The following is a 13449-nucleotide window of genomic DNA, read 5'->3' as shown; positions in this document are numbered from 1 at the left end:
GGGAAGGGAAGGGAAGGGAAGGGAAGGGAAGGGAAGGGAAGGGAAGGGAAGGGAAGGGAAGGGAAGGGAAGGGAAGGGAAGGGAAGGGAAGGGAAGGGAAGGGAAGGGAAGGGAAGGGAAGGGAAGGGAAGGGAAGGGAAGGGAAGGGAAGGGAAGGGAAGGGAAGGGAAGGGAAGGGAAGGGAAGGGAAGGGAAGAGAAGGGCTTTTCCATCATATGTTGACTTTCTTACCTTGGCTTACTTTGCCTTTTCCTTTCTCAAGACATGTAAGGGTTAGTACTGACCTTACACAGAAGTTGCTGTCCCACCTACCATGAAAGTCTAGGAAACAGGTTGTCTCCAAACCAACTGGACTAGGAGAGTGAATATTGTATGTGAAATTGTTGTCTGGAAATAGTATTTCTGCTATAATTTTTCCCCTCAAGTGAGGTTTGGAGATATATAATATCAGGATTCAAATAGCACATTTTGTTTAAATGCTATTTAAAAAGGGATTTGTGCCTATAAGGGCAATTAAGTAAGAAATGGAGATAATTGTTATTGTTAATTTTTCACTTGCAGAATGAATGGGGGAACTTAATGTGTATCTATGTCTATCCATACACACAAAGGGAAGAGCAAGTAACTAAAATGTAGCAAGTCCTTTGTAAAAATAGCAGCAAAGAATCTTGTGCTTCGGGAGGTGGCATTCAGGAGGTAAGGTAGATAATAGCTTTCCCTGATAAAAGTTTCCCAGTCAAAGAAAAAATTTAACACAGCAATAACTGAAGCCCATACTGTGCAACTTTAAGCATCACCTCAGCTGTGGAACAGCTGGACATATTTGCAGGGGTTTTTTGATAACCCCAGGACATAATGTGTGCTCTGATCACCTACAAGAAATAGAAATGCTTTACATATGCATGACCCACCATGCATTTTAACTGGGAGAGGAAAGGTACTTATCAAGATAACACTGACAGGTGGCAGAGCAACTTGAACAGTACAAGATAGAAATTTTCAGCCAGAGGGTAGCAAGAGAAAATGAAGTAATGCTGACTGGTGTAAGCTGATATCTCTCCAGTTACAGCATCCTGACTGTGTGAAATAGGACATTGGGAGAGACTTGGATTGCTAATGTTGATAATTTTTATTTTCTCCCTATTGGAGTTCCTTTATTTTCCTTGCATTATTGTTTCCCACTGAATACAATCACACTTTGCTCAGGAACATTTGGGATAACTTTAAGCAACTGAGAACAGCAAGTTTTTCCTTATCTGCTCACAAAAGAACAATCATTAGATTCTGAACATGTGGCTCCAACTAATCTGCTTAAAGGAAGAAGGTATTTTTCAGGCATCCTGAGTCATGGTTCCCTTTTATATAATTTTCTCTTTGTCACAATTTCTTTTACCTTCTCCATGACCTGAATAAGTTAAAAATAACTTACGGTTGGTGCATTATCCTTAGTTTCTTAGCTGTTAAGCTTAAAATAAGTTCTCTATCTCATACTTTTTTCACCACCAAACAAAATCAGAACCACTGTTAGACTTAGATCTGAGCTTATCTGAGCTTATATTACAATGCCATGGTGGGGGTTGATTTTTTTTCTTTCTTGGTTTTTTTTTTGTTTTTTTTTTTTTTTTTTGTTTTTTTGTGGGTTTTTTTTTGTTGTTTTTTTGGGGTTTTTTTGGGTTTTGTTGTTGTTTTTTGGGAGAAGTCGAGTATTTTGTAGTTGTAAAGAGATGGCTTTTCCTAAAGTTATTATTCTTCAATCTTACTGCTGTGTAATGAAAGTGTTTCACTAAAGTTACTTTCAAATATCATCAGCACTTTTTAAATTCTTTAGACTATTTCTATAAATCAAAATAGTCAGAAACTCAACACCACCACTAACCTCAATCCCTTGCTAGCTATTTCAGATTTACAATTTTTTTGTTTTGGCTTGAGCTATAGAGCCCCATAGACATGTGAGAAAACAGGTGAATTTGACTCTGTGTATTTTTATCTAAAATAACCAACTTCAGTACTATTTCAGTATTAGTAGCAAAAAAAAAAAAAAAGTAGAGGTGAGATGTCAAGTTGCTTTTAACTTCCTTTAAGCTTCATACTCACACATATGTGCACATGTGAACTATTAATACACAGATATCTCTTGACAGATATATATGATTGCTAGTTTTAATCGCCTCTCAACAAACTAAAATTGTTTAAAAATGCCTCTGTATTATCTGATAATGTATGGTGTTTGTTCCATCATGTATTAAGTGTGAGTTAAACCCTCACACAACAATGCTTTACCAAGTCTCAAGGTTGGCTCTAGGACACACCGTTTTAGCTGATATCACTCAGGAGATCAGTTATTTCCCATTGTGATTCCCAATTGGCATCTTGCAGTGAGCTTGTTTACTGCTCCACAGCAGAATGGATTGTCTGTCATTAAGTACAAAAAAGCTGCATGAAAATAGTATTAAGTCTCTGGTTTAAGCTGACAAATTCTAGGGAAGTCTAAATTAAAGATGAAGTACCAGAACAGCACTGGTTTTTTGAAGCAATATTACCTTGGAATGGGAAAGGAAAGCAGCATAGGCAGTAGCTTTTGTCTGGCCATTACCATGTCAGTCTTTCACTTTAATTCAGAAAAGTAAGAGCTTTCACATGGTCCTTGTTTTTCCTTTTCAGACAAGAACAAAGCAGTGTAGGTGGGCCAGTATGTATAGGCCAGCTTTTGGTGCAATTTTAATTTGAAATGATTGGGATATAAGAATAGTATTTCCAATTGAGATGTTGACTGAGCAACCAGGCAGTACATTTATTATACTGACAAGATGATAAAATCAGTCAGGAGAAGAGAAAACATACTTGACTTGAGAGGTATTGGATTAACTGATTTCAAAGGTCTGACATAAGTAATCCAAAAGGAGCATTAGAAATCTGGTATAATGAAACTTGTGCTTTCTCTGTGTCACCTGAATCCTTAAAGACAGGAAGTAAGAAAAATGGTATTTAGATATAAAACTAAAAAGCAAGTATGCCAAAGCAAACACAAAGAAAAATACATATTCTGGTTGGTGAGATAAGAATAAATGGGTGGCAGGGGAAAAAGTGCTCTTCAAGAAGGGTGACCATGGAGCAGAAAACATCAAAGGAAGGTGGGCATGCCTGTGAAACAAAATAGGAAATAAGACTCCAAGAGGGCTAATTAAGAGGGAGAACAAAGAAAAGCAGTGTTTGTTAGATAAATTACTTGTCTAGGAGAAGAAGTAAAAAATAAAATTTTCTTTCGAGGCGGTATTATGCATTTTGTTACTACTATGCAAAGGAAATGTAAAATGAAGAATAAATACATGACAGTGCAGATCCCTCCAAGCTCTTGGGTTCACAACAGGGCTAGACTAACCAAATGATCCCTATCCCACCAGCTGTATCTCTTCCCAGTACTGTTCCCAGCCATAGAGAAACCTATGTTTGTCAGATGAAAAACTCCTGAGCAGCCTTAATATGGGAAAGAATAATAATTCATCCAAGTGAAATATAGGTAAAAAAGGAGTATCTTATTCAAAACTTAGCACACATGGGTGGAAAAAAGGAAACATTTGCAGAAATTATATTTCTACCAGTTGCTATTCTAGGCTCTGGTTAAATCACTTAGCATAGACCTCTTAGTCGCTTAGATTTTTGTATGGGCAACAGACAAAAAACACAGCACCTCAAGGCCACTAATGTTCTAATTTATCTGTGGAAACGTCTTTCTCTGTTGGCAACTATGGTCCTAAAATAGATATAATTAGCAATGTAAGGTGAAGGGATTTGTATCTGTGCTCTAAATTTAGCTAATTGTCCTTGCTCTTTGTCATCCTGTTTATTCAGTAATAATAAGATTTTTTTTCTATGTAGTGACTTTTCTCAATAAAATCTATCTTTGTGAAGCTGCACAACTTCTGCACAGGTTCTGCATGCAGTAGTTGCTATTTTTCAGCCAGGAAGTGGGTTGAAGCTACAGAGAAAAAGTTTGGCTTCTATTTTCGAAGCCCAAGGCTCTGGTCGGCAGTTGAAGCCAAACTCTCACTGCTTGAGTTGTGCAGTGTTTAAATAAAAGTAATCTCAGTGTTAAATTCAAGCTCTCCATGCCACAACAACGAAAATAACATACTGTGCCTGGGAAGTGCCTGTAGGGATGGAGCCATGCTGCTGGAAGCAGGTGTGTGCATACAAATGGCAAGCAGGGAGAGAGGAACCCTCAGAAAGCATTGGACTTTTTTGTAGTTCCTGGAGACTTTGTGGGTCAGTAATTTGGTCTTTGTTGTGGGTGGCTAAGAAACCCTCCACCTTCTGTACATAGATCCTAGGAAGCCGCTTAGAGAATTTTCCTTCTTATTTTCCAGCTAATTTTGTGTAGGAAGGTTTGAAGCACAATTAAACTGCTGTCACTGAACTAATATGACCCAATTTCATATTTATTTATGAATAGGTATTGCATATTGCTCTTTTTGAAATGAAAAAACCCATGTTAATAAGAATTTTAAGTACTTGAAGAGCACAGCTGTACATGTCTGTCAAAATATAAGAAAAGTAATTATAAGCACATGCCAGAAGCAGCTTACTTAGAATTAAAAAAAAAAAAAAGAAAAAAGAAAAGAGGATCTCTGTGTCAATGCCCCAAGGACATCAGTGGTGCATGGTGTTTCTGACTAGCCTCACCTGGGACCCTCTGGCACCCTCTCCCACACTGTACACATGGGCCTGGGCACCTCTTTTCTGCTCAGCCTGCAGTTGTTGCTGAGCTAAGATTTAGATGAGTCTGAGCCTTGTCCCCAGCTGATGTTGGCTGTGCTGACTTGACCTTGGAGCCACCCGACTCGTCACGTCATGTTTGTCTCATTGCCACTGGACTGTGGGTAGGATGCACTGCAGTGACAGCCCTGCCCTGCTGGCCTGCTCAGCTCGTTCCAGGGTGATGCCTGTCGACGAGCTCAGCCTGTCCTGGAGTCCCCCTCACATCCTGCTCATCCTCCTCCTTCACAGAGCAGCTCCTGCTGCTCCCTGACACCAACACTCCTTAAAACTCCTTATCGACATGAATGGTACTCAAGGCAGTGCATTCATAAGGATGAATATATGGGTGTTATCTCACTAGAAGAGCAATGTGGAAGCAAAAGTCTGTTCTGAAGCACTGTAATTGCTGAAGAAAGCAGCAGTTGTTGATAGCGCTCATGATTTATCTGTGCTTCTTTTATTTTGGACATGTTTCTATAGAGCACCATGGGTTTTACCACAAAATTTTGCTAAGTAGTTCCATAAAGAATATTTTATACACTTTATTTGCCATTTTAAAATTTTGTAGATTCATGATTCCCTTTATTGTTAACAACAAAAAAAACTTATTAAGCAAGATGCTATTTTCTGCTCATAGATATCTGCTCCATGAGGAATGAATAGGAATATCAAACAAACATGGTTTCAGATCCCTTTTTAACTCCTTTTCATCAAACAGGAGAAAGGGATTTATTTTGGCCTTCTAGTCCTTGCATTTAATTTGTCTTCTAGAACCATCTCATTTGAAAATCCAAACAATGTTTTTGCAAGCAGTTGACACTGTCAGTAGTCTTGCACTAGACCTTTTCTTGTCATAAGAGGAAGGGTTTGTCAGTGTCTGATTGCAGCTCCTGGTTCTGAAGGCCACACTTAGTGCCAGGCAGTTCCAAGTCTCAGATGTCCTTTCCAGGCTGGTGTAGCAGTGTGTCCTGCTATGAGAGGAAGAATTGATACCTGGGCATCAAAGGAAGCTCAGATGTGTTGACTCTAATGATCTTCTGGTGTAAGGGTCCCTCAGGTTTACCATCTATTTGAAGAAGAAGCCTGGCCTAGGTATCTAGTCTTCTGCCTCTAAATAATTCCCTTGTCACCATTTATTGTAATTCTGCTTAGATTTCCCCATACCTGAAAAGTCCTGTGTTTTGATGTAAGTTTTCAAACACCAAAGGGGAGAACAAGTGCGTCAATATACCTGGTTTCACGGTACAGATGATGCAGAGGTAATCTATCTAGCACCTATTTCTGACTAAATCTTTAAAGGGGTTTTCAGTGGGTCCTTTTTTGCTTAATAATCTTCCTGATAAAGTAAGAAATATATTATTTTTTATGAAGCCAGAAGCAGTGATGAAGACATAGTAACAGGAATAAAAAACAAAATGGAGATGTGGTTGAAACCGACTCTTGACCTTTAATATGTACACTTTGAAGTCAGATTTATATAATATTGTGTCATTAATATCCCAAAACTACAAGTGCATTGTTAGTAACAGTCCCAGTTGAACAGACTAGTAAAGTGCCATGATAATTTGGAAACTTTGGGGATTAATGTTGTGATGGGAGAAATAATACAATATAATATTATTGTATTGCTCCTCTGTATTGTCTGGTAATCTTTGACTTTTAGCATTGTAAAGCCACTATTTCTGTTCATATTTAAATATTTAATGTCGCTTTCTCTCAATATTTCTTTTAAGAAGTTTCTAGCTGGTTTATAATCTTACTTAACATGCACAGAGAACACCTTCCAATCACTGATTCTGCATCCCAAAATAAATGCAGGCATCCTTACACTTAGAGTTGGGTTTATAAAGACTTAATTTTAGAAGTTTGAAGTTTTGATGCACTGAAATATACATCATTAAAGCTCTTGCATGCAACATCTGCTTACATCCTATAATGTCATCCTATTGTAAGTGAACATTTAATCCTAACTCATTATGCCTCTCCAAGCAAGCTGCAACCCTGAAACTTAGGAAGGAGATTTGCTTCTGTTCACAGAGATTGATGCAATCTGTAATTAGAACCCCATACTCTTCCCAGCTGCTGTTGCTGGCATAGTTGCATTTGAGAATGATGTAATATATCTTCTATTGCAGCACTTCCTACTCTTTTCAGTCAAATGTACAGGCTTACTAGCTTGGAGCTCACCCGTGCCAGTCACTAGCCCTTATCTTCTATTTAACTCTGCAGAGTGAAAAGGAGCTAGTGTTAGGTACTAGTGCCTTGCTAGTACCCTGTGCAGCAGTTCATTATTAAATGAAGGAGAGAGACAGCTGAAGATCAGTAGAAAAAGCTTGAAATGCACAGCAGTACCATAAGTTAGAATCATATTTGCATAGGTCTAAATCACTGAATCCAAAACTGAAGTATGTCCCTATTAGTACAGGAGGGGCTGCAGCTCTGGAAAGTAACAGTTCCAAGAGGTGGTTATGGCAGACAAGAAACTGTCCTGTGTGGTGGTATATTAAAAGGGCAAAATTAATTTTAGATGTATAGATTCGGAAAGAATGACTCATATTCAGGATACATTTAGGTAAATCTACATCTGAATGTGACTGTCAGCTGCAATCTGCTCTTTTGCCATGGTTTCTAAATCTATGTTAAAAACTGTGGAGGAAAAAGAATTAGATATTTTTTGTCTTCTACAGCTATGTGATTCTAAACTAGAGAAAGTAAAGTAGCTTCTAATTAACTAGAATTAGCTGGGGATCAATGAAGACAGAGAAAGATGTTTTGTTTGTTAAAAGGAGAACTGAAAAATTAGGTGTTTTCATGAATAAGTTTCTGAGGGAGATAATGGATTGTAAAAGCCTAAAACTTATCAATGATAAGAAAATAAGAAAATAACCAGCCAGTTTCTAGAAACATAAATCAAGGGAATTGATGCTTGAAAAGCGTAAATTTGCAAATGTCATTTTCTCACAGATTTTATTCTCTGAAACAACACACGTATCGATGTGACTAGTCCTCCAACTTCTAAGGTTATAAAATCAAGGTTGGATGCCTTTTTGAAAGATAAGCTTTAGCCAAAACAGGTTAGTGAACACACTGGAAAGCTAATTGGATGAAATGTAATATGAAGGCATTCAGAGTAGAAGCTATAATGATTCATTTTGGCCATAAAAGTCTGTGAAGCCAACAAAAATACTCTAGTTGACCTAAGTAGATTTTTTTTCTGTAAGAATAATGAAGAGCATTAACCTTCTTAGGCCACACACCAATTATTTAATTACTTTCTATTCTCAGTAAACTTTCCAGAAGAAACACATTCTACCAGGATTAAACACATCTATTTTTTAGTGAAGAGATAAGAGATTTCACACAGAGGAATACAAGAGATATTGAACTGTATATATACACAAGTGAATTACAGCATCTGTATCCAATCAATGGACAATCTCTAGCATACACAGGAGGAAATGACTTGATGGCCTTCAAGTTAGTTGTACAGTAAGTCAGAAACAAGTCTGAATTCTGCTGGAAAAAGACATTGTGGTTCAGTATCTGTTAGCTAAACAGAGTAATTTATTTTAATTGCCAGTCCAAGATATCTTCTTTAAACTTGTTTGGAAAGTAGCTCTGCATGATGGCACAACTGTGAGGGAGGTATAATATTTTGCCCATCAAAACAGCTGAGAAAGCAAAACCTTGAATATTTTCCTTGTCAGCTGATATGAGGAACATGAGTTAATGAAATAAGTCTCGAGATTGCTTCAGTAAACAGCTTGCTAAAATAGGTTTCCTCCCATATACAATATGAAAAATTGGAACAGGAGTAAGGTTCTGTAAAGCTTCTGTGAGATTTGAGTTGTTTGGTTTTGTTTTTTTTTTTTTTTTTTTTTTTTTTTTTTTTTTTTTTTAAACTGGATACCATATCTGCATATAGAAGTTTCCATTTTTCTTATTGTTACTGCAGAAGGTAGACCTGGAAATTATCCATAGACCATTAGTCATAATGACCTTTAAAAGATACAACGGGACAAAATGAGTTTCCAATTCCTCTTCCTCTATTTTTTTTTCTCTCTCCAAAAACTCTCCTATATGGTATTGCATTAAGTAGAATAAATTGGATAGACTCTGTTCCCTGTTACATCCATATAGGGCCCTTTCCATCTGTGAGACGGGTATCACAGAATTTATTTCCACATATCTTGCAATTAATACCAAGTGCTTCTTTAAACATGTGGTTCAAACTCTGTAGGGAATTCTATAACAAGATTTTAGTTTCCTGACAGCACTTCAAACTAAAATAGTTTCAAATATACAGTAAAAGGGAAAATAGTTGCTGTGGGATAAACTTAAGGGTCATTTTTTAAAAGGACACATTCAGATACAAGAGTAATGCTCTCTTCTGAGCTAAGGGACCTATTCTCCAGTCTGTGAGCCTGTATTTCCTGATAACGTTAATCAGAGTAATGTATGCATGCTGAGTGGAGGCTAAAACCTTAATTGTCCTAATGATACTGTTTGTAGTGAGGTATTTGGGTGCTTTCTGTTTTTTTTTTTTATTTTATTTTTTTATTTTGTGGTTTTTTTTTCTTTTAAAAGCCTAAGTGTTTCTTCCATTCTTACTGGATTTAGACAAATGTATAAAAAAGAAGGGCAATGGTGTCCTATGGGACTTTCATTTACTGAAAAGGATGTTGACAGCAAGAATTGAAAGAACAAGAATACAACCCTGATTCTAACTGTGAATCAACAAAATTTAATGCAAATACAAAAGCAGTTGTGCTTCCCTTAATGTGGTTAATTCAGAGGAAATTTGAAGCAAGTGAATACAAATGTTTTATTTTATGAATAATGCTGTCATTTAATTGCTTAAATAAATGTTTAACACAACATCATTCCAAAATCTTTTTGACAGTCTGCAGAAAAGGATCTAAATAAAAATAAGGGTATAATGCAGCTAAAACCACATTCTTTTTATTGACCTGTGAGCAACCTGAATAAGGACTTACCAGTCTTTTTTCTTGTCACTAGTCCTACGTGCATGGAAGGTATTTTCCCTGATGAAAAAGCCTATAAGCCTCTGTTATACTGTTGCCCTACTCATTCTGTCTGAAGTACGAATGGCAAGAAAGAGTGAAGTCAGAGCCGGTATGTGTATATGGATCAGTCACACCCTGTGACCCTGTCTAGATCTACGTCCAAGCAGGGACCAAAAGCATTGTGGAGCTGGAATTGGTTTCTCACCAAGAGACATTTCCAGCAGCTGCTTCCTACCAAATAAATGGAACTTGGAGCACAGAATATCTACTTTGGTTTGCATAGATAGCAGGACTGATTTACTAGGATGCTATTTCAGTTTTGTGGTGATACAAGCAAGTGAATCACTGCATCTATCTCGGCAGTTTATTTTCTTTTGGTCGACAGAGGACAGATTGCGTGATTCTATCTATATCTGTATAGGATACAGATTATCTTCTTCCTCCTTTATAGATTATTTAAAAGCAATTAAAAATTTATTTAAAAGCTGGTTGACCCAGGTGTTCAAGACATCCAGGTTTGTGACAGGTCAGTACAATATAGAAACTGTTGTGTTTGACCAAAATCTCAGTCACTCTTTTTAATTTTCTGAGTTAGATTGTAAGTTTCTTCAAGAATATGCAATTACAGTATATATGTTACTCAAAACAACCACCAGGCAGGATGCAGTGCATGTATGCAGAGGGGTTAGGCTGCTATTGTCACCTCCTTTTTCCCCAACTAGTTCTTGAGACAGAGGGGCAGATCATAACCAAGATTTATCAGAACAGCCATTTTTTATTAAGATTTTGTTATTAAAATAACCTTGCTGTTGGCATTGACATCAGATAGCTGTTTGCATGGTACATTTACTTGTTTCATCACAGTTCACAGTCATTCACAGTTACCCAGTGGAAGCCACAAGGAGGAGGCCAATGAAAAGTGAGGCCAACAGAAGCAGAAGGTCACACTGAAGCACCAGTGGTCTCTTGGTGCAAGCTCAGAAAGTCCCCTAAGGTGTGATGAACATGTAATCCTGTTGTCTTTGCCCATAGCAGCCACCACACTCTTCCATGTGTTCTGTCATCGCACAATCTGTTGTTCAGGTGTGTGTTGGTTTTTTATAAATTTGTCAGGTCTCGGATTCATCAGGAACACTAGACTCCAAACTTATATATGTCCTTTTAAGCATTTCCTGCCCACTACCTCCCTTCCTGCCCTCACAGCCTTTTATTTTAAGATTAATAGGAAATAAAAGCAAAGTTGCATTATCATGGTATTCTTTTCCCTCTTGAAGAAAATCTCTTTTCCCTTCTGCTAGGAGTTATTATGTCACCTCAGAATTTTTACTTTTCAGATATTCCAGTAGAGCAGGTTTACATGGAGCTAATATAATGTGATCTGGTAATTTACAAGTATCATTTTATCACTGATAAAAATTGTCAAATACTCTCCAAGCCTTTTTGCAGTCAGGAATCATGGTAAAGTTTCTCCAGCTAGGAAACTATGAATGTCTCCTGCTTCCCTATTCTGCAAATTAGTGAACACTGTTTTTCTGTTTATAAATGTGAGAGAAAACAGAAACAGCCCAAAAAAATTACATGACTAAAAAAAGGCCCATTGCTCTGAATCGTAAAACTGCCAAAAAGGTAAATTGCAGGTCTGAAAATGAATTTATTAAAAGAAGATGGAAGACCTGTTTTTTTCAAACCTTCCAATAGAGGCACTAAATCAAATCCCAAATCTTCAGTAGCAGATATTAGACATCAACCTCACAGCTCCCACATTTATCTCCCCATCCTCTGGGTGTAGCTTGGCTCAGTGCTGGAAAGAATAGGGCTGCTATAATTAAGATGCAAAGGCACTGCCTCTGTGTTCTTCCTCACACTATAGTCCTTGAAGGCTAGGCATCTGAGACTTAAACTTCATGTGAGTAAAAAATAATATTTATTAAAGTGAAAGCTGTTGACAATTTACAGCTCATTCAGGAAATTAGAGCATTATGCTTTCACTGTTTCTTAAAAATGTCTTTATTAAGTTGTTATTCTTAAAAAAATAATTTCAAGTGATTCATATTTCTTCTACTAGCTCTTATAGTATCCTTCTGAAAAGGATTCCTTTTAAAATTGAAACACAAAGCTCTCTACTTTTCTGTTAGATACTGCTGTGGATATTTCTGAAGAGTGATTTATAAGCTGTAGATTCTCTTGCAAGTAAAAGGATTCAAAATGAAAAAAGATCACAGCAAATAACAAAACTGACCTAAAAAGGTACAGTTCAGGCCTAAAACTTTGATTTGGTAGGTTGCCCCTCATACAGGTTACAAATTGTTAAAACACAATTTGGTTGCTCTTCAGAGGAAAAGAAATAGTCTCAATGGAAAAGTCTTGATAAAGGATGCAAGAAGTAGTTTACTGGGATGAGGCAGCAAAATTAAAGTTCCACCTATGGTATTCTGCCAAAACTAAGCAGACAAATTGAGAAGTGTCACAGTGGTTGTAAAGTCCTGGACGAATGACATTGACTCTAACATCAAATGATTACATCTATCCAAAAAGAGACAAAGCTTTACAGAATGACTGTTAGTAGTAATGCAAAGGAGCCATTTGGGGAGAGAGGCAGAAAATTTTCAGCAATCTGTACACTGCTGCAGAATAAATACTTTATAAATAGGTTGTATCTGAAAGTGCAATAGTTTTGTAAAAAAACTCAATAATTTTTCTTATTGTGGTATATGGTATGAGAATTAAAGATGGATGGCTCTTAGTTAATTTTGCCTTACTATTCTGTCCTGATTCTACCTTCCAAGTGGTGCATTCACAGTTGCCTGATTTTTAGGTAGCGGACATGACAAGCTCCTCACCAAAAGATGTTGTGGATGCCTGGTTTCATGGGATACTAGAAAATTTGAAGAAATATCCATTGTAGGCTAATAAACAGACAAACTCTCTATGATTCAGGAAATGGCCTGAGCCAAAAACTTTTGAAGTCTAGGGGATTAGTTGGGAGAAACAATGGTTACTAGTTCTTAATTCCCCTCTGCCCCTCTGGTTTGGGTTGCTGCTGGAGAGAGCATACTCAGCTGGTGCTACCAAAGCAAGAAATTCTTGAAAAGATACTCCAGCAAAATACATGTTTGATGTATAAACTGCTTGCAGCTGTTTTTGCATATTTCATTTGTTGTATATTTCTCTCTGAATTGCCATTGTTATCTAGGAGAGTGCCTTCCAGTGTAATTTTGATAGAAATTACCATATGGAAATTATAAATTAATTTATTTTTCCTAGCAAAATGTAGTACCCTTAGACTAGTGGTCTCACTTTATTATTTTTTTTTCTCTATATAAATATATACAGAACAATGCATATTGAAACAGATTGAAGGAATGACTCCTTTAGGAGACTTAGCTGCTGTACACATTGTGTTTTAATGAACAGCTGTGCTCTTCCATCTCAATTAGTGTCCATAGCACAAGTGGAACTGAAAACAGGAGAGAAGACAAAGGGCTGCATCAGCAGTATCAGGAAGTTCCTATATTTGAGTCAAAGAAAAAGGTCAATTTATCATTTTTATCAATTTCTGTGAGGAATGAGAGAGGAAGAAGATTGAGTGAAGTATGTGAAAAATAATTAAAAAAAATAGGCTGAGTAGTATCGTCTTGAACACAGAGTTCAAAGGAGAATATGAGAA

Source organism: Ammospiza nelsoni, chromosome 3, assembly GCF_027579445.1.
Source record: "Ammospiza nelsoni isolate bAmmNel1 chromosome 3, bAmmNel1.pri, whole genome shotgun sequence".
In the NCBI taxonomy this organism is placed as follows: Eukaryota; Metazoa; Chordata; class Aves; order Passeriformes; family Passerellidae; genus Ammospiza; species Ammospiza nelsoni.
The sequence above is the reverse complement of the archived record's forward strand: the minus strand, read 5'-3'. Positions refer to the sequence as shown.